Source organism: Piliocolobus tephrosceles, chromosome 3, assembly GCF_002776525.5.
Source record: "Piliocolobus tephrosceles isolate RC106 chromosome 3, ASM277652v3, whole genome shotgun sequence".
Classification (NCBI taxonomy): domain Eukaryota; kingdom Metazoa; phylum Chordata; class Mammalia; order Primates; family Cercopithecidae; genus Piliocolobus; species Piliocolobus tephrosceles.
Genome location: NC_045436.1, coordinates 36558621 through 36578213, shown reverse-complemented (window position 1 = coordinate 36578213; position 19593 = coordinate 36558621). Strand labels below are relative to the sequence as shown.

Sequence of the window (19593 nt, the reverse complement as noted above, 5' to 3'; positions counted from 1 at the left end):
GGAAAATACTCTTCTGGTAACAAGTTGGAGGGGCAGCCTTCTGAGGACGGCGTCAGATTCCCCTGTCCTCGGATTAGCTCCCTCTGCCAAAGGGCCCAAACTCCTACTTCAGTGTCACCTCCAGGTTTTAAAGCATGGAAACCCAGGCATGTTACCTGGAGAAAGTCCCACCCCCACCATGGGCGCATCGGCTCAGAACCCTCCAGGGTTGGCAGGCAGAGAGCTGGCGACCCTGGACAAGGGAAAAGGCCACAGTTGAGAGAACCCCCGTTGCTGGAGGGCCAGGCGGGGGCGATCCCCGGGGCTCCCAGCTTTTAATGCCGTCACCGCGGGCCTGACTCCCTCCTCTTCCCCACACCGCCACCACTTGAATCAGTTCTTTTACAGAGTGATTCTGTTTCCTGGTGAGACAAAAAGGTTAGAAATGGAAACCTAGAGGGGGTGGGGGAAAGACAGAGGTTCGGAATACTAGCGCGCAATCGCCCTGTGGGTGGAGGGGACCCGCCTGCTTTTCTTCCGCCTGAGAGCAGCTCCGCTCCCGCCTCGGGGCGGGCCCTGTTGCCATGGAGCCCGGGCGCGGGGCGGAGCCCGAGGAGTGACAGCGCTGCCGGCTCCGCCTGGCCTGTGAGGCCGGGGCTGTCTGAGATTTCCCCAGGTCTGTGGTTATGACCGTAGGATGGAATCGTAGAGGTCGGGTGATTTGGTCAGCAGAGAAGAACATTTGTGAGGTTCTCTCTGAACTACATATTGGTCTAAAAGGAATCCACTGTCTGGGACCGAGAGGAAGGAATGTGTGGAAGAGGCAGGCATTATTAGCAGCGCGTCCGTCTGGGCCACCTCCCTGCTTCCGCCCCTACCCTGGGGGCTCTGCTCGGCCTCCGCCAGCTCAGTCGCCCACGGAGACTCCCGGACTCTTAAATCCCAGCCCTGTAGTCAAAACCACTGCATTAATTAAACAAGGTAAATTGGTGAGGCAAGCAGGAACTTGGCACGGCCTTGAATTTAATTGTTAAAATAAGAAGTGTGGTCATGGAGCTCTGCTTAAGAGAAAAACAGTACTTGATACCGATGTGCACATCGGTGTAGACACAGATGCAATCAGGAACCCATAGTTAGCACTGGGAGCTTACATTCCGGGTATACTCAGGATACATAGTCAACTTTGAATTCTCCAGGCCTAACAATGGGCGAAACAAAAGAGCTTTGTGTCTGCTTGCCTTTGCTTTTTGTTATAGTCAGAGCAGGACAAAGGATAATGAAGGAGTAGACATGTTATTACTTGGGCATTTAATAATCAGTGCATAGCAGAGCCTTGTGTTTTGCTTGTCTTTTTTTTTTTTTTTTTTTTTTCTTTTTTTTTTTTCAAGACAAGGCCTCACTCTATCACCCAGACTGGAGCACAGTGGCTCAGCTCACTACAACCTCGGCCTCTTGGGTTCAAGTGATTCTCCTGCCTCAGCCTCCAGAGAAGCTGGGACTACAGGCACGTGCCACCATGCCTGGCTAATTTATGTATTTTTAGTAGTGACGGGGTTTCGCCATGTTGACAAGGCTGGTCTCCAGCGCCTGACCTCAAGGGATCTGCCTGCCTTGGCCTCCAAAAGTGCTGGGATTACAGGCGTGAGCCACCACACTAGGCCTACGTCAGTCTTTTCTACAAAACTACAGAACTCTCTATCAAGAATAATGCTAGAGAAGGATTATTAATGGGATGGTTTGTAAGTACCTAGAAAAAAAAGCATCCTGAGTTCCATAAGAATAAATGATACCAGACCAACCAAAATTCCTTGTTGGATAGGGTTGCTGGGCATGAATTTATGTTCAATATGAGTCAATATGAGAAAAGTGCCAAGAAAGGTACAAGGACCTCAGAGGTACTTAATAGAAGGATGGAGCCTGGAGCAAGCAAAGTGATGGTCTTGCTCTGTTCTGTGCTGGGCAGATCCCACCTGGATATGTCTTCAGTTTGGGGCAGCTCCCTGTGGAAAACATACTGGGCAGGGAGTGAAGGGTACTTGACCTGGGTCACGTTTACTGCAAATACAGCCTGGCTGCAGAGGGCTATCCTGATCCTTGAGACCCAGTCAACACGAGTGTGAGCTGCAGGCGAATAACTCAGTCCCCAGGAGTGATTTTGAGAGGTTCTGTTCATGTCATTTATTTTTGTGTCACCAGTGCCTTGTGTACCACTGGCACACAATCATTTGTGCAATGTATAACATTAAAGGGTCATCCCAAGGCCAGGCCAGTTCTGGTGTGAATTCTTGGATTGGAACTGGGTCAGCTGGTTCCCAATAAATCTACTCCTATCCACATAACCCCAACAGGTCAAGGCCAACTTGCAGCTTTTCTCTTTTAAGGATGCTTAAGAGAAAGTCCTTTCTGCTTCATTCACCATTACTTCCTGACAGTCCTGTCTGTTCTTAAAAACCTCCCCCACAGCTTCTAATGAATGATCCCAACCCCTAAACTTAGGGGGCCTCACCAGGGCTACTGCCAGTAGAGAGGAAGGGGCTCAGCCTCTTGGGGTCCAAACCAAACCACTCAATCAAACTGACTACAGAGAGTCTGGACTGTCTGGAAGGAGCTCGGCTTTGAGGGCCACACCTGGAGTGCTAACCTGTGAAATCCATCATAGTAATACTTCCTCTCCAGTTGCTCATGCTTGAACTGAAGGCTGGAAATAATTACTTCTTACCATCTTCTTTTATAAAACCACTGGGCAATACTTTTCATAAAGTTTTTATGTTTGTTTGTTTTCTTTATATCTTTAAAATTTTTTTCTACTTGACATGTTAATGAGGTACAGTGTGATGTTTCAATATGGATGCATATTGTGTAATAATTAAATCAGGATACTTAGCATATGCATCACCTTATACCTTTCTTTGTGGTGAGAACATTCAAAATTCTCTCTTCTAGCTATTTTGAAATATACAGGGCGGGTACAGTGGCTCACGCCTGTGATTTCAACACTTTGGGAAGCTGAGATGGGCATATCACTTGAGCCCAGGAGTTCTAGACCAGCCTGGGCAGCATGACAAAACCTTGTCTCCATAAAAAAATACAAAAAAATTAACTGAGCATAGTGGTGTATGCCTGTAGTCCCAGCACTGGGGAGACTAAGGTGGGAGGATCGCTTGAGGCCAGGAGGTCGAGGTTGCAGTGAGCAGCAGTCACACCACTGCACTCCAGCTTGGGCGACAGAGTGACACCCTGTCTCAAAAAATACAAATTAAAAAATGAAATCTACAGTGCATTATTGTTAACTGTAGTCACTCTACTGTACAATAGAACACTAGAACTTGTTCCTCCTATCTAACTGTAACTTTGTATCTGTTGACTAATCTCTCCCTATCTGCCTCCTCCAACCCCAATAAAGCTTGTTGAAATCAGAGACACAGAAAATGAAATGATGATTGCATTAGGCAGTGTTTATAAGCTCCTGATTTCAGTTGGCCTCTGCTAGTTCGTTACATTTATCCCACACTGAAACACATCACCTCTCTACTTAGCGGGAGGTGTTCTACTCTGGAGTTGCCTGATTACTGTTCCTGTTCTTTCACATCCTGGGGCAGGTGACATACTGAAAGAGGAATGGTGCCAGCCACAAGACCTGGACTCTAGTTCACCTCTATTATATTGTGGCTACTCCATTCTGGGCTGGTCACTTTACCTTTCTACGTCTCAATTTCCACTAAAATAATAATGCCTGCTCTACCCGTTTCTAGGTTAGCTTTGAGGATCAAAGAGAAAATCTATGAAGGTACTTTCTATATATATATATATATATATATATTTTTTTTTTTTTTTTGAGACAGAGTCTCACTCTGTCGCCCAGGCTGAAGTGCAGTGGCATGATCTTGGCTCACTGCAACCTCTGCTGCCCAGGTTCAAGCGATTCTCCTGCCTCAGCCTCCTGAGTAGCTGGGATTACAGGCGCCTGCCACTGCACCCGGCTAATTTTTGTAGTTTTAGTAGGGACGGGGTTTCGCCATCTTGACCAGGCTGGTCTTGGACTGCTGACCTTGTGATCCACCCGCCTCGGCCTCCCAAATTGCTGGCAGGCGTAAGCCACTGTTCCCGGCCTGTGAAAGTACTTTCTAAATCATAAACTAGCAGATATGAAGAATTGCCTGTCCATAATGGTCTCTGATCCAACTAATTTTTCAGTTCTGAGATGAACTTTCACCTTTATGTCATATGTTCATTCACAGGACTTTCATCATTCCCCATGTACTTATTGGGCACCTAGTATGTGACAGGCACTGCACTAAGGGTTAGTGAGTTAAAGGTAAAGGATGGAACCTTCAACAGCTTCCAGCAAGAATGCTGTGTAGTACACAGGAGTGGTACTCAATCCAGACTGTGGGTGGGAGGGTCTGGGCACCAGAGGAAGAGTAAGAGAATCCTTCCTAAAGTGAGTGGTAGCTTTGCTGAGTTCTAAAGGAATCCGAGAAGTTAACTAGGGGCAGGAGGCAGGAGAGGATGGGAGCGTTCCTGGCAGAACAAGTGGTAGGTGAGCCTAGAGATTAGTGTTTCTCAAAGGGGATGCTACTGACATTAGTGTTGTGGGGACAGATGTACTTTTAAGGTACTCTCCCATGCACTGGAGCAGGTTTGGCATCCCTACACCCAGGCACTAAATGTTAGTAGTTACCCGCCCCCACACGCACTGGGTATAACAGCCACAGTGCCCCTTCACATTTCCAAATGCACACCCTACTCCACCATGGGAGGGGTTGGTACCATTCCTTGGCTGAGAGCCACTGCTAAAAAATACATGTGGAATCGTCAGAGGTGTTTGAACCAGAGCAACTCCGTCTTGAATAGGAGTCAGGTAAAATGAAGCTGAAACCTCCTGGGCTGCATTCCCAGATGGTTAAGGGATTCTAAGTCATAGGATGAGATAGGAGGTTGGCACAACATACAGACCTTGCTGATAAAACAGGTTGTAGTAAAGGAGCTGGCCCAAACCACCAAAACCAAGATGGCCACGAGAGTGACCTCTGGTCCTCCTCACTGTTACACTCCCACCAGCGCCGTGACAGTTTACAAATGCCATGGCAACGTCAGGAAGTTACCCTATATTATCGAAAAAGGGGAGGCATGAATAATCCACCCCTTGTTTAGCATATCATCAAGAAATAACCATATAAATGGGCAACCAGCAGCCCTTGGGGCTGCTCTGCCTATGGAGTAGCCGTTCTTTTATTCCTTTACTTTCTCTATAAACTTGCTTTTGCTTTGCACTATGGACTCGCCCTGAATTCTTTCTTGCTGGAGATCCAAGAACGCTCTCTTGGGGTCTGGATGGGGACTGCTTTCCAGTAACAGAATTCTTACGAACTAGAGTGTGACTAGGGAGGACAGAAGGTAGAAAATAATCAGGAAGCAGATGCCGGATTGTAAATTACCTTGTATGCCATCGTAAGATGTTTACTTTCTGGGATACATTTTCTTGAGCAGGGATAGGCAGACTGTATATAAACTGCATTGGATTGAACTTGGCACATCGTACAAGGTCAGTAAATACTGGATCACTATCTCTCATGCTCCTGCCAATCCCAATTTAGTAGCGTACATCTTCTTCTTATGCATAGGCACTGTCTGTATACTTCCCCAGTGCACAAATCATAGTCAGACTGACTGATGACAGTGTAGCTCTAATCTCCATTCAGCTGGAGGGAAGCAGTGGGGAGAGGCAAGACAGCTCCAAGAAGTCAGTAAGGTGTGCAGTGGCTATAATCCCAAGAATCTTGGGCTCTTCTCTGCCCTTAAGACCCGCCGAGTCCGACCACTTGAGACCGCAATGCAGGAAACTCCAACTCAGAAACATAACCAGCCGCCACTATCACCATCTACATACCTGTTTTCAGGAAGTGCCAAGGAGATGATGCTTGGCACTTCGGTGGGGGCCTCCCACAGTTACCCAAGCCCCAACTTATAAACAGTTGGTTTCATTTGCCAAGACATACGCTAAAAACGAGGCTGCATTTTCCTATAATAAGCAATATTATGTGTGTTTGTTAGATTCTGAGCCCCCAAAACCCATTTAACCCATATAGTAGTTAAGCCATGGTGGTGAGAGTATTTGAAACCCAGCTATCCTATGTAATGCTATTTCCAGGGAAGAGATATTCCCAATTCCAGGTAAAAGATCAGAAACAGATATCACCTGCATTTGTTCTACCTTTACCCCAGGCTTCAGTTATACTTAGGTATTACTCTCAGTTCCCATGAGCCATCTCATGCCTTTGACTGTGCTGCACTCAGTGCCTGAAATGCTCCGCACACCTCCCTGGCCCTTCATATCCCTTCTATGGGTACCCAGAGCATTCGCTTTCTCTTACTGTTAAGCGTTATTCACTCTGAATTGCAATTGCCTGCTTACTAATCCGTCTCCCACACTAGATTGTGACATCCCTGAGTGCTCAGAAATATTAAATTCTTCTCTGTATCCTCAGTGCCTACTCAGTGTTTGGAACACACAACACTCAACAAGTGTTCATTGGAATGAATGATTGAATGAGTAAGTTAACATCCTCTGACTAGAAGCCCAGCAACAAGACCAAAGATCTCTCCCACTTCTCCACCTTCAGAGAACAGAAACCTGGTGTAGTTATAGGTCCCAAGAATCTGGGTTGACTGGAAGAAGAGAATGAGAGAGATCAGGAGAAAGAATGTGTTGGGGAGGGGTCAGCATTCAATGAATTTGGCCTTGGGGTAGGCTTCGTAGCAGAATGAGAAGAAGAAAGGACTCCTGTCATAGTAAGTCAGACACCTGTCTGATGGCCTGTCTTAGAAAGAAGATATTGTAAAACTCAGTGGGGGTAGCCTGCTTCTAGTTTTAGGAGTTGGTCCTAATTAAACTGTAACTTCTAAAGCAGAACATATGTCCACACAAAACCTTGTACACAAATGTTTATAGCAGCACTGTTCATAATGGCCAAAAAGTGGAAACAACACAGTGTCCATCGGCTGACGAACAGATGAACAAAATGTGCTAAATTCATGCAATGGAAAATCGTTCAGCCATACAAAGGGATGAAATACTGACACATGCTACCACATGGATGAACTTGGAAAACATTCTGCCAAGTGAAAAGAGCAAGCCACACAAGACCACATATTATATGATTCCAGTCCAGAACAGGGAAACCTTTAGCAACAGAAAGTAGATTAGTGATTGCTAAGGACTGTGGGGATGTGATGTGGGAGGGAAGAGAGTGATAGCTAAAGGGTGTGGGTTGGATGTTTGTTTGTTTGTTTGTTTGTTTGTTTGTTTGTTTGTCTGAGGTGATGAAAATGTTCCAAAATTGGCTGTGGTAATAGTTGCCCACATCTATGAATATACTAAAAACCATTACATTGTACACTTTAAATGGGTGAGTTGTATGGTATGTGAATTACAATTCAATGAAGCTTTAAAAAAAATCTGCAAAACTTCTAAAGCAGCATGTTAACTGGGATTTTGAGAACTGTGTATCACCTAAAATGGCACACCAAAATTGGCATGTATGTGCATTTCTGGGGTCTGTCAATTTTGCTGTTTTCTCTATGATCCCTCTCCTCCTACTACCACCAAAGGTAATCATCACTGCTCTGCAGAGCTGAGGCCCCTTCAAGGGCTCCCTGTAATGCTTGACTGTGTGGAAAGAATGTGATAAATATTAATGTAATCAAATATGCAGATGCCCAGTTTTTTAAAATAAACATTATTAGCAATCCCTTTGAAACTAGTAACTAAGCAAGGAATAGGATGCAATACTGTTCCCTGCCTTTATCGTTGTAGAAAAAGGAACGGTTGTGAATTCTACGCCGATATGTAAGATTTTTTATTCTAAACTATTATTTGTAATCTGGAGACCTAATCACTATTATATAGCTACTTGCTGATCATTTTTACATTATTAATACCTTTTAAAACTAAGTTTCATGACTTGGCAGGAAATTAAGTTATGTTATTTGTCAAGTTTCTCAACTTTTAACTGAAAACTTCGTGATTGGAAAAAGAATAGGGTCTGATTATCCCCGAATCAAAAAATGTACCATATGATTTTTCTCTGAATCAGAACCACAAAAAGCAGAGAAATGTCATTGCATGATTTGACTTTGTGGAACCGTATTTTATAGACCCTGCCCTAGGTAAACACCAAGAGAGGAAAATTAGTAGGGGCTTGTGGAACTGGACTGTTTTGTTTGTTTGTTTGTTTGTATGTTTGTTGCATTTTTTAAAAATTATGTGTTTCAAGCTACTTGAGACATCTAAGAAAATCAATCATCTCTCTTTCTAACAAGCAAGCGTGTGCTCTCACACTCACACAAAGCACTTCTCTAAATGTGAACTTTTCATTTTGAGGTGCCATATGCCTTCTTCCTAGAATCTATTCTCACTGCGTTCACCGTTTGCGTCCCAGCACTCCCCCTGTCTGATCTGTAGCACTCCCTTGTACCTGCCCCGGCTGCGTTGCGCGGAGACTGCACTGGTCGCCTCTCCCCTGGTTAATCCTGCAGTCACTTTCTGGTGATGGAGCCCAGCACGAGAGCATGGAAACAGCTGACTGCTGACTCAGAGGGAAAGCAAGCCACCCACGAATCTCATTGCAGCTCGCTGCTGCATCCCTATCCCATAATCCCTTGCCTGGTTTGCTGCAGTCTTTTCAACAGACGCTCAGTGAGAAAAAGATGTCCTGTAAGATCAAGACCGATTGGTGTGAATACTGAAGGGGGTCTTCCACTTGTTAATGACCCAGAAACATTCCTGCGACTTTCCAGCCTTCTCTCATTTCCTCCATTTTTCTCTTCCTCTGTTCTGTGCATCAACTGGCACATCACTACTTAGAGCAGAAGATATGCTGGGCTTCTGATGATGGCTGCACTGCATGGTAGGGAATTTTAACCAGTCTCTTTGCATGGTGCTTCCCAACTTGAGGTGTTAGCAGAAGCGTGCGTTGTTCTTTTGGATTGCCGCGTAGCTGCAGCGACAGACTTGGGGAGCATTTGATTGCCTCGTTGATTAGTCTGTTTGTCTTCAGAAATGGGTAGGTCCTAAATGTTCAGACTGCTTAGCCAGGTGGGTAACTGATTTCTCCTGCTCTCTCGGTTCATTTTTCTCCCTTCATCTCTCATGGCGATGCTGCATCCTCTGTAGCTGTAAAATAGAGACCCATTCTTTGCTTAAACAAAGGCACCAAATTAACAAGTATAGGGAGAAAGTCATGCAAGATTTTCTTATCAAGTTCTAATGTGATCTGACTAGATTTGTGTTTTTACCAGTCTTTATTTTAGTGTGTATCTTGGCTTGTTTTAAACAGAAGAATTTTGCCCCCTGCATCTCTCTGTTGGGTGCAAACATGGAGATGAAATATTTAATTTGCAGGATTCCTTCCCCGTTGCCCCAGGGTGGAGGAGAACGTGCGACCCTCCCCCACTCTGTCCTCTATTAAAGAACCCTGGGGTTGAGTTCCATGGCTGGCAGTTACCATTGGAAACCCATTCATTCATAATGCATGACTCGACCCTCTGAATTCTGAATGCCATCGAGGGCCAGCAAATAAACATGTAGGAGATAATTTGTTTTTTTCTGACAATTTTTTTTCCTGCCTTTGAAGTACAGTCAAATCTGGGTGGAGCTCAATGATAGCATTACACAGGAAAAAAAAAAAAAAAAAAAAAATCCTTGGGTTTTGGATTGGTCCTAGGTTTGCTTCCTGAAACAGTGGGGATTATTTTTGTGTCAGAGTTTTTTCTACAAGTATGCCCCACCCTGTCATTATTCCTTCTTTTGGGGGGATAGGAGAGCAAGTAGCAAGGCTGTTTGTTTTAAATTAAAAATTGAATGTTAATAAATGGATTTCTGAACCAAAAGATAAAATGGTATTTTTGTCTTATGGAAAAGATAGTTTCAATGTAATAGCTTTCAGAATGAGGTGTTTAAAAGATTGTTTCTCTAGCTTAGATCATGTTACAGCAGTTTTATTCCTTATGAAAATCTGTTTTAAAAGAAGGTTTTAAACTCCAGTATATATGTAAGGAGAGCCGTTTGTTCATGCAGAATTCTTCAAATGACTTCTTAAGTGTTAGGATTCAGTTCTGCCTAGTGTGAATCTGTTTTCTGGTGTCTTTCATTATTTCAGGCAGAGAGGCTTGAGCCCCACTGTTCCTAACCCACTATAATGTTAAATAATGCACGCCCCTCCTGAGCAGCACACAATGAGAAGTTTCATGTGTGCTGTGGTATGAGAAAGCAGCTTTCGGATGCAGAGACATGAGTAGTAACCCTTCCTAAACCTTTAAGTGTTTCTGTCCAATTTTCTCATAGGAAGACACAAGCGATTTGCATTGGAAAGGTTAAAACACAGCTGAATGTAAAAATTTTCTCTGATAGAACATGCTGTTTCAAGATATACGAATGCGTGTATATAACCCACACATTTTTTAAAAGGAGACTAAAATCTATACACATTTTTTGCCATAGTTAATACTATAGTCCTGCAATGACTTAATTTTTTTTTTATTATAACAAAAGCTTCATGGATTTTGTTGCTTGTGAAATAAAGTTAGAATACTCATTCTTTGTCTTACTAAGAAATGAAAATGTTCTTTATCTGGGTATCCTTAAGCATTAATTTCTACATACTTAGGCCTTTCTTTTATCTCTTTTTATTAGGTAGGGGAAAATCCCAAATATGTAGCAATTTTTAAGACTCCCTTTTGCCTCTTTTAATTATTTCTCTTATAAAACTAAGACTACCCAAATATTTTATATATTATTGAAATGTATAGAAGAGAAATACTTTTGAATTTAAAAAAATTTGCTGCGAAATTATTTGCTGTCGTAGTTTTTTCTTCAAAAATGTGACTTGAATTACTTCTTACTACAGCAAAATGATGATTTGCACATGCCTGTGATAGCCTTTTTCTTTAATCTCTGGTGCCATCTCTGTCCCTTTATTACTTATATAAACGCTTTAGTTCAGAGTAGAATTTGCTCCATTATGGGGTTGGCTATTAGGGTTTTCTGTATATTTTCATTGTGCAGATGGTCTGAATTCAACGGATTAGATTTCCTCATAGAATTTGGAGCTTTAGATTGGACCAGAAAGTGAGAAAATAATGAGCCAAGTATTCAAATAGCATCATTGCAAGAAACAGATTTCTGCTTTTAGTATGCAAATCTTTCTATTCCCTTTTACTTTACCTCTTCCGTCTTCACATTCTCGACAGCCTCCATTTTTCCATTAAGTGCTTTTTATTATTATTTTTAAACATTATTAATCTAAGTACTTAAGTCTAATCAACAACAGAATTAAATAATGTGCTTCCTGTATACCAGGAGCAAAAAGGAGGTTCCTATTATGTAGAGCTGTGTCTCTTAGTTCTGTTGTGAAATAATTTTCTCCTTTCCCTTCTTGCTAGTTTCTTCCAACCCCTAGAAAGGTACCAGCACTTAGCTTCCTTGCTGATCTCTACCTTTTTTGTGGTCCCAGAATACTTGACCTCTTTGTGTAGTACCCAAGCAAAGCAAGGGAGGAGACCTGGCAAAGTGATGGATGTGGAGAGAGGAGACCCCAAGCATCTTGACTGTCCCAGAGTGCTGTGAGATGAATGTCTATTAGCCTGACCACTTAACATTCCACCACACAGACCCAGCTTGATCTTAACAATTGCTGCCAAAGGTGAGGCAATGGCCTTCTTTATATACTAAAGAAAGAGGTAGGGGAAATAATAAGGGGAAATAAGGGGAAATATGTCTTCATGACATATCATAAAGACAAGTCAGGGGCTCAGCTTAAGAATCAGCTTCCATTTGGTAAAAACCAATTCATCTGAGGAAGCTGTCATACATCTGACTCTGAAAATAAGGAGAAAAAGAACCTTGGAGAGCTTGGACACACCCTGCCTGAAGACAAAAGTTAAAAGGGATGGCTTTTGAATGCCTTCCCCCCAAACACACACACACACACACACACACACACATCATCATCATCATCATCATCATCAGGAAAGATAATGCATCTAGCCTTCTGATTTACAAAATGGCCCATCTGAGATAGAAGCTTGATTTAACTGGAAATGGGTCACCCTGTTTTAATTTCACTAAAGATTGTCCTCTTTTCTTCTAATTGAGACTTCAGTAACAATCCAATTCAATTGCAGGCAAATGATAATAGGCTCATGATTTTAAACATTACAAATACCTTTTTCATCGTTTTAATTTATGCCACATGTTCTGGCAGGTACAGGGTAGCATATTGTGATGTATAGATAATCCAAATGGTTCAGGATTTCCTTTCTATAAATGTACCAGAAGATTTGTAATTGCTTGGAAAGCAGATGTTTGCATGTCTGCATGAGAACAATAAAAAATGGGCTGGGCCGGGCACCGCACAGTGACTCATGCCTGTAATCCCAGCATTTTAAGAGGCCAAGGCTGGCAGATTGCTTGGGCCCAGTGGTTCGAGACCAGCCTGGCCAATATAGTGAAACCCTGTCTCTACTAAAAATGCAAAAATTAGCAGGGTGTGGTGGGGCACACCTGTAATCTCAGCTAGGCTGGAGGCTGAGGTAGGAGAATCACTTGAACCTGGGAGGTAGAGGTTGTGGTGAGCCGAGGTCACACCACTGTACTCCAACCTGGGAGACAGAGGGAGAATCTGTCTTAGGGAGAGAAAAAGAAAAAGGCATCTTAATAAATAAATCCAACTAAAGTGGCACCAAAGAGAAGCAATAACCCAGGAATACCATAAAATTACACTGTAGGAATGTAATTGAGTACCTTTAGGATGATGTATAATCAAATATGCGACCTCTTACCCACAAATCACATTTCAGCAGAATCTTGGCCTCTGTTACCCACCACTTTCCCTAGAACAGGCAGACAAGATTTTGCCAGCTCCCTCCCCTTCTCAAGAAGAGAGATTTAACGTTGGCTTTTCTCTGCCATTCTTTATTCCTGCTCTTCCTCACTGTGGTGTCAGCAATAAAGAGTCTGGACAGTTTTCTGATCTAAACAGTATAATTTGGGATGGGAAATGTGGTCTAAATCTTAGAATTGTGGACATAGGCATTTTTCTCTCATTTCAGCTTCTCCTATCAAGTTCTTTTGCATTTGGTGGTTAATTTCCACCAAATTTTAGGAGATTTGAGAAAGTGAGCCAGGAAAACCACCAGAGATGATGTGAGGGAAGAAACGCTGGAGCCGGATTTTTGTATGCCCAAGGATTTTGTTATGTGATCATTGAATTGCTTTTCCCACAACAAGCTCTGTTTAGTTGGCAAGCTCCCATTAATAAGGGATTTATGTGCCAACCGTTTTAGGCTTTTTATTTCCATGCATATGTGTCTGTAATTGCCCAATGGTTCTTCTTGCCCAGTGCACAGATACAGCCCATTTACCAAGACAACAGTATTACAATAGAGAAAGAGTTTAATAAATGCAGAGCCAGCTAAGTGGAAGACTGGACATTATTACTCAAATCAGACTTCCCCAAAATTCCAAGGCTAGGGTTTTTCAAGGGTAGTTTGGCGAGCAGGGGATTAGGGAATGGGAATTGTTGATTTCTTGAGTCAGGGATGAAATCATAGGAGGTTGAAGCTGTCTTCTGCCTGTCTTCACTTCTTGATGGAATTACAAAACTCGTGGAGCCAGCTTACAGATCTGGGTGATGCCAGCTGGTCCCTCAGAATGCAGGGTCTGAAAAATATCTCGAACACCAATCTTAGGTTTTACAATAGTGACGTTTTTTATTTTTTATTTGATTTATTTATTCAATAAAAGTCCAGACCCTGCACAATATAATAGTGATGTTACCTATAGGAGCAACTGGGGAGGATAGGAATCTTGCAACCTGTGGCTACAGGGCTCCTGACTGAACCATAATTCTAACCTTGTGGCTAATTTGTTAGTTTTTTTTTTGTTTGTTTGTTTGTTTGTTTGTTTTGAGATAGAGTCTTGCTGTGTCGCCCAGGCTGGAGTGCAGTGGTGTGACTCTGCTCAATGCAAGCTCCACCTCCCGGGTTCATGCCATCCTCCCGCCTCAGCCTCCTGAGTAGCTGGGACCACAGGCACCTGCCACCATGCTCAGCGAATTTTTTGTATTTTTAGTAGAAACGGGGTTTCAACTATGTTAGCCAGGATGGTCTCGATTTCCTGACCTCGTGATCCGCCCGTCTTGGCCTCCCAAAGTGCTGGGATTACAGGCGTGAGCCACCGCGCCTGGTCTTATTTGTTAGTTTTATAAAGGTGGTTTTTATCCTGAGCAAGGAGGGGCTTGTTTCAGGAATGGGCTGTTATCATTCCTGTTTTAAAGTTAACTATAAACTAAATTGCTCCCAAAGTTAGTTTGGCCTACATCCGGGAATAAACAAGGACAGCATGGAGGTTAGAAGGAAGATGGAGTCAGCTATGTCAGATTCCTTTCACTGTCATAATTTTTGTATGCCAGATTTTTCTCACTGTCATAATTTTTGTGAAGGTGCTTTCATGTACTCAATAGTTCTGTTTCTTTTTCTGCATCTGTGAACATGTTAAAATATGTCACTAATGTTTACCCTCTGGATGATGGCTTATGTTGCTGAGCATTAGACTATCATATGGGAGGCTGGGATGGTGGTTCACGCCTGTAATCCCAGCACTTTGGGAGGCTGAAGCAAGAGGATCACTTGAGCCCAAGAGTCCAAAACCAGCTGGGCAACATAGTGGGACCCCTTCTCTGCAAAAAATACAAAAATTAGCTGGGCATGGTGGTGCCCACTTGTGGTTGCAGCTACTTGGGAGGCTGAGATGGGACTCTCACTTGAGCCTCGGAGGTGGAGGTTGCAGTGAGCTGTGATCACATCACTGCACTGCAGCCTGAGTGACAGAGAGAGATCCTGTCTTAAAAAGAAAAAAAAAAAAAAAGACTGTCACATAGGGAAGCAGGTAATGTCCGAGGTCAGGTGCAAACATTCAGATAACCAGCAACAACCATACTCTTTATCATGGAATTCAGCAAGTACTGCTCTTTGCTGCTGCTGTGAATAAGTCCGTTTCCATGTTATATTTCGCTAGTTTGATTCATTCAAAAATAATGTCTACTATGTACCAGGACCCTTCTAGGCGCTGGAACTAATGCAGTGAATAGTCAGACACAAATCCACGCCCTTGTGGGCCTTACATTCTAGGGGGAGGGCGAAGACTATATCAAAAATATATAAATTACATAGTATGTTGGAAGGCTTAGTTCCAGCTGCTGTAACAAAAATGCCATAGATTGGATGACTTAAACAAAAAGGATGTATTGTTTCACAGTCCTAGAGGTTAGGAAGTCTGAGATTAGGGTGCCAGCATTGTGGGTTCTAGTGAGGCCCTCTTCTGGCTTTATAGGCAGATGGCCCACATGGCAGAGAGTGGACAGAATGGGAAAGCAGTCCCCCTCTTATCTCCTCTTACAGGGGCACTGATCCCATCCTAAGGGCCCTACCCTGATGACCTAATCACCTCCCAAAGGCCTCACCTCCTGATCCCATCACATTGGGGGTTAGGGCTTCAACATATGAATTTGGGAGGGACACAGACATGGGATCTGTAACAGGAGGTGACCAGTGCTGTGGAGAAAAACCAAGCAAGGACCGGGGATAGCAGTGCTAGGTAACTGGTGGCAAGATGCAGTTTTGAACAGAATGGTTGGAGTGAGCAGGTGACACTGAGCTGGACAAAGGGGAGTGAGCTTCTTTGTAAGGGGTCTTGCTGTTTGTTTTCCACAGACAGGGAACCTCAGCTAGTCTTCCATATGAAAACTCTTATTGGCTAAGGTCAATGTCAAACTAATGTTGACCATTTGTATTATTTTAAAGTGGTTCTTTCTGCCTTTGCTACCATTTCCTTTCTACTGGCTTTTTGTCAATGTGTCTGATGTTAGTTCCTACATCCAAAAGCATTCAGGCTTCTTTACAGGCAAAGTCCACCCCAGGCATGTTTTCACAGGGATCCCTTCAGAAGTTAGTTTTGCAACTCTCCAGCATTTAGAAGAGCAGTTCTATATTCTGATCTCTTTCATTACAGTGCACTGACTTCCACTGGTTATGTGGGTAAGAAGGGTCTCTGACAATTTAGAAAGCAAGATGGGGAAAGGAGACCAGCAAAGCATCTAGATAAAACATTTGTTGCTTTTTTAATCAAGGAGACCAGAAACTGTGGTGGTGCCCCAACTCTTTGACTGAAGGCTATTGTATATGGAGTGTATTCCTCATGGCATATTCGGACTGATTCAGACTTCCCACAGTGCTTAATTAGCTCATTCTGTGCCTCAGTTCTTCTGAGCATATAGTCCCATTAGGAGCAGTCAAATTTTCTTCCTAGTGTGAGTATCCAGGGAAGGATATTATCCTGGCAAATTTGGGGATCTTTGGGAATTGGAAAACTTTTGTGTTGATTTTGGGAGTTCTAAATATCCAGATGCCTTCAACAGGTCGCTTGTGACAGATCTGTGATACTGTCATGATTTTAAATTAGTGTTAATGAGTAAACTTAATTAATTTACCATGCAAATGAACAATACTACAATACAGAGACTTGCTCTCACCCACTACAATAATTATCAGAAAGTTAGAATGAAATGTTTTCATTTTTGGCTTTAGAGCACAAAATATTGGCTCAAGAAATTTCATTTAGTCAATGTATATCATTTGATTAAAACAAATTTTTTTCTTGCCCAAAATCCAAAATTGTAAGGTTTAAAAAAAAGGAGTAAAATTCAGTATGATGCTTTCTCTCTGCTTTTTTCAATACCCAGCATGGCTCTGATTATTTCAAAGGGTACTATGAAAAATTTCAAAAGCTATTCAAAATAAAATTATTTTTAACTAATTTCAATGGAAAAGTTTAACATCTTTTTAAAGAAAATATGGAACACTTCACAAATTTGCATGCCATTCTTGCTCAGGGACAATATTTTCTGTATCATTCAAATTTTAGTGCTGCCAAAGTGAGCACTCTTACCATTTTTACTAGTTACACACATACACACACTCTCTCTAGTGAAGTGTTAAACTTACATCATTGATTTATCAGATAAGGCAGAAAACTTGAAATCTGACCTTTCTGATTCACTGATTTTACTGAATGACCTTGGGCCAGTCATTTAAACCCTGAGCCTTGGTTTTGATTAAGACAGACAAGTCCATTCCTCCCCTAGTCTGATGTCATAGGGATGTGGTTAAGAAAACAGACAGGCTCCCAACATTTTGAGCCCCTGAGAGATGAGCTACTTTAGAGAAACACTCTATGGAAAGTCTAGCAGATAATGGTGGCTGATTGGATGTCATACCTACACGTTTAACCATGCAATGAGTTCTGTCTGAATGTGTCACTCTTGTATAGCAGGTGCTTCACAAGGTTCTATATGTTATTTTATTTTGAGTCAGAGTCTCATTCTGTCACCCAGGCTGGAGTGCAGGGGCATGCTAACGGCTCATTGCAGCCTTGACCTCCCGAGCTCAAGCAATCCTCCCACCTCAGCCTCCTGAGCAGCTGGGACTATATATGTGTGCCACCATGCCTGGCTAATTTTTTTTTTTTTTTTTTGAGACAGAGTCTCGCTCTGTCACCAGGCTGGAGTGCAGTGGCACGATCTCTGCTCACTGCAACCTCCGCCTCCCAGGTTCAAGTGATTCTCCTGCCTCAGCCTCCTGAGTAGCTGGGACTACACGTGCATGCCACCATGCCCAGCTCATTTTTATATTTTTGGTAGAGATGGGGTTTTACCATGTTGACCAGGATGGTCTCGATCTCTTGACCTCGGTATCTGCCCTCCTCGGCCTCCCAAAGTGCTGGAATTACAGGTGTGAGCCACTGCACCCAACCTTTTTTTTTTGTATTTTTTTGTAGAGATGGGGGTTTACCATGTTGCCTAGGCTGCTCTTGAACTCCTGGGCTCAAGTGATCTGTTCACCCGAACTCCCAAAGTGCTGGGATTACAGGCGTGAGAGATGGCACCCAGCCTGTTTTTAAAATCATACTCTTTAATGAACTTATCTAAAAGGTACAGAGTTGGAAAATGGGTGTGTCGTGGTTGTAACTATACTCATATATATAAACAGAATTTTCTTGGTTTTCTTTTTTTTTTTTTAGGCTAGTCAAGTGAAGCAGTAGGGGTGTAGAAGGAGCAACAAAATCTGTAACTGGTTGTGATCAGTTATCTGTAAACACCACTGCACTTGGACCAGCCAGCAGCCGAATTTTCCTGATAAAAGTTGATACGCTTTTTAAAAATTTAGTGACTTGGTAGGAAGGAGAACTATTATTTATATTTGGAAAAGAATGTTTTCTTTAGAAAGTATAGAAGTGTTGCTTCTGTAAATATGGAGTATTTCCAAGCTTTAAAAACAGGCACCAGGCCAAGTTAAAGTGTCATATGTAAACCAAGCTTCTGTAGTGCAGCCTTTTTAAAACACAAGGTCAAGGGCAGTGTTGTGGTTTAAGTAGTGAAAAGGCCATGGGTTTTAGAGACATATACTCTTTGAGTTTGCATTCTGGTGAACTTCTTGACTGAACCTCTGTTTTGTTTCTTTTAATCTGTAGAATAAGAATAATAGTATGACCCCTCATGCCTGTAATCCCAGCACTTTGGGAGGCTGAGGCGGGTGGATCACGAGGTCAGGAGATCGAGACCATCCTAGCTAACACAGCGAAACCCCGTCTCTACTAAAAAATACAAAAAATTAGTCGGGTGTGGTGGCGGGTGCCTGTAGTCCCAGCTACTCGGAAGGCTGAGGCAGGAGAATGGCGTGAACCCGGGAGGCAGAGCTTGCAGTGAGCCAAGATCGCACCACTGCACTCCAGCCTGGGTGACAAAGCAAGACTCCATCTCAAAAAATAATAATAATAAATAATAAAGAATAGTATGACCTCCTGCCTAGGGTCATATTAAATATTAAACCTCTTTTCTTTCTTTTTTCCCTTTATTTCCTTCCTTCCTTCTTTCCTTCCTTCCTTCCTTCCTTCTTTCTCTCTTTTTCTTTTCCTTCCTTTTTTCTTTCTTTTCTTTCTTCCCTTATTTTCTTTTGTAACCACCCAACTTTCTTTTGCCTGCTGACTAGACAGAGCCAATTTATCAAGACAGGGGACTGCAATGGAGAAAGAGTAATTCACTCAGAGCCAGCTGTGCAGGAGACCAGAATTTTATTATTACTCAAACCAGTCGGATCAGAGTTTTTAAAGATAATTTAGCAGGTAGGGGCTGGGAAAGTGGGGAATGCTGATTGGTCAGGTTGGAGACGGAATCATAGAGGAGTCAAAGTGGGGTTTTCTTGCTGTCTTCTCTTCCTGGGTGGGATCACAGAGCTGGTTGAGCCAGATTACCGGTCTGGGTGGTGTCAGTTGATCCACTGAGTGCAGGCTCTGCAAAACATCTCAAGCACTGATCTTTGGTTTTACAATAGTGTTGTTATCCCGAAGAGCAATTTGGGGAGGTTCAGACTCTTGCAGCCAGAGGCTGCATGATCCCTAAACCTTAATTTCTTTCTTTCTTTCTTTCTTTCTTTCTTTCTTTCTTTCTTTCTTTCTTTCTTTCTTTCTTTCTTTCTTTCTTTCTTTTCTTTCTTTCTTTT

General features: G+C 42.8%; 1 protein-coding gene and 1 pseudogene across 1 annotated transcript in view; one reads left to right on the top strand and one right to left on the bottom strand.

Moving 5' to 3' along the window:
• The window catches only part of TRIM2 (tripartite motif containing 2), a 110255-nt gene that overhangs the window by 27623 nt on the left and 63039 nt on the right, over window positions 1-19593 (top strand). The gene's annotated exons all lie outside the window — the stretch shown is intronic.
• Window positions 16884-16978, bottom strand: LOC111554209 (annotated as a pseudogene).